The following is a 2882-nucleotide window of genomic DNA, read 5'->3' on the forward strand; positions in this document are numbered from 1 at the left end:
TATCAGGCAAGGTAGCGAAACGACCAACAGCTATTTCCTTCTGGTCGTTCTGTGGAGAGGGTCCCCTCCTCCTTGTCCCAAAGAAAAAACGGAAGAAAAAAAACAATGGTTAGCTTAGATGTGGAATCACGACCACCGCTGTCAGATCAATGGAATGACACACGGATAGTCTAAGAGTTCTGGTCATCTTTATCAGAGCAGTGATCTGAATGCGAGCAGTTTTTTGCATGAGGACGGTCATGCGGATCAGATCAGAGGAACAGGGAGCGGTGTCTAGTACTTGAAGCACCACAGTGAGCTGTTTACTGTGGAATTGCCTCCATTTGTCAAACATCTTCCTGTTGCGACATCACTTCCCTTCTGGACTGCTGGGAATAGGTGGCTGTTTCCTGTTGCAGAGCCAGAGCCCTTTTGGTGTCCCCCTCGGTTCCAGCAGTGTGTGTGTGTGGAAGGTAGAGAAAGGGAGTGTCAACGTGCTCGTTTTGGAAAGGGGTCTGATCAGTCACATGTAGTTTGTCTACTTTGTCAACTTTGTCAACTTTTTACACTTTAATTTTAAGACCATTTTGTTTTTGGTTCTTATTCAACTTAGGTCTTAGTCAACTTTCTGTGGTGCTCTAGCTGAAATGTTGGCCTGAGCCTAAGTGCCAGCCACCCCTCTATTCACACACCACTACTAAACAGCATTTGCAATGGAAAGCTTACCTTCTATCACCCAACACACAATTACTCTATTTTACTATGCAGTTTATATAAACAAACACGCATAATTATACACACACATATTATACACAAACACTATGTAAATACACCCAAACACACAGGCATTTGTCATTCCATTGTACAAACACATTCAAGGAAACAACATACAAACAAACTGGAACACAAAAGTTTCATATAAACTGTTATTTACTGTAAGTACAAATATCATTATTTGGATGGCAAATCTAATAAAGAGAGAGAGAGAGAGAGAGAGAGAGAGAGAGAGAGAGAGAGAGAGAGAGAGAGAGAGAGAGAGAGAGAGAGAGAGAGAGAGAGAGAGAGAGAGAGAGAGAGAGAGAGAGAGAGAGAGAGAGAGAGAGAGAGAGAGAGAGAAAACGCTTCCCCTTTCTCTCAAGAGAGAGAGAGAGAGAGAGAGAGAAAGAGAGAGAGAGAGAGAGAGAGAGAGAGAGAGAGAGAGAGAGAGAGAGAGAGAGAGAGAGAGAGAGAGAGAGAGAGAGAGAGAGAGATAGAGAGAGAGAGAGAGAGAGAGAGAGAGAGAGAGAGAGAGAGAGAGAGAGAGAGAGAGAGAGAGAGAACCCCATTGTGGTGTCAAAGCTGTGTCGCTTCCCCTGAGTCTTGGAGTTAATTCCCATGACTGGGTTCCAGATATTTACCCACAATTCCCCGGGGTGTGGAGCCAGTCTGTTTCTGGTGTTCAGTACTGTTCTGCCTTCCCGTGTCTCTTTACGACAGCCTATCATGACCAGCAGACCAGGCGGCACGGAGACGTCTACACTAAATGAAGAAATATTCCAGAAAACCAACAAACGAATGAAAAAGCTGTTTGAAGCTAAGACGTATTTCAACTTGTAGACACAATATAGACCAGTGAAATTGTATATAAATCAACACCGTTGGAATATTTCTTATTGTAAATCAGCTCATAATACCTAATACAGGCTTCAGGATCATGTCATAAACCTTACTAAACTCACTTGTGAACTTAATAATGATGTATAATACATTCTTAGTTTGGGGACTGTTGAAGGATAAGTGATTTATATTTGTGAAAGGATCACAAGTATAACCAGTTGTGACACACTGAGAGACTAATGTGTACAGAGTTTATTTATGGGATGTTATTTAATGGAAAGTTCCAGTCCTGGCTAAATCACCCTGGGAACAGACCATGCCCAAGACCTCTGAGTCACTGCTCAGACATGGGGACAGATCCTGGTGCTGTGGACCTACAGCACAGGTTTAAAGAGGAGGGAGGGAGGGGGGAGGGAGAGAGGATAAGTGAGAAAGAGCGAGTGTGTAGCTGAGAAGGGGCGCAAGAGACCCAGGAGGATTGAAAGTCTCACGAGACGACTCAGAGAAAAAAGACACAACGTTCCCAACATAAACTCCCAATTACCACTACTACACAACTCAGCGTTATCTATTGGAAATTGAAATGTTCTTCAAAAAATGTGCCTTTCAGATTAGCCCCAAGTAAAGATTTCAGCCTCTTAAAGATGTCTGCAATTCACTTTGTTCCTGTTTTCTCCTTGCTCTACTGTAATGCACAGATATATTTAGACAATTCTATACAAGAAGGTGATTATTATTGCTCGTGAAAGTAAATCAATTGTGCCCCGCTGGCATCATGGCAAGGGGATAACAGACCTCTGAAAGATTTAAAACTGTGAAAGTACGGCCGTAGTACTACAGGAATTATTGCCTGCGAGAGTACACCTGTAATACGACGCCAACTGCGTTGCCTTAAACTTCTCTCATATTACAGAATTTAAACTCAAGATTTCCGGTGGTGATTCCCCACCAGCGAACTTCAACCTTGAGACCCAGGGCGGGGAAGAGGGGGGTGGGTGAGGGTGGGGGATGGGGACGGTATCAGGCTGCTGATAGGACATGGAGCCATGGAGCTGAATACAACAACCCCCCCCCCTCCCCCCATCCCCCAAACAAAAGAGGGAAGTGCACGATGTGACTGACTCTGGGGGGGGACTTCCTGTTTGTGATTACTGTATGTGCTCGAAAAACAGGAGGAGGGGGGGCTGTCCGGCAGTGGAAACACCTCCCGTGGTGGAAGAACACATGCTGGGCTGGGGGGGGGGGGGGGGGGTTGACAAGGCCTGCCGCTCCGCATCCAGCTCCTGGTCGTCTCTATTTAGGTTGCA

Source organism: Hypomesus nipponensis, chromosome 28 (genome assembly GCF_054491055.1).
Source record: "Hypomesus nipponensis isolate SF chromosome 28, ASM5449105v1, whole genome shotgun sequence".
NCBI lineage: Eukaryota > Metazoa > Chordata > Actinopteri > Osmeriformes > Osmeridae > Hypomesus > Hypomesus nipponensis.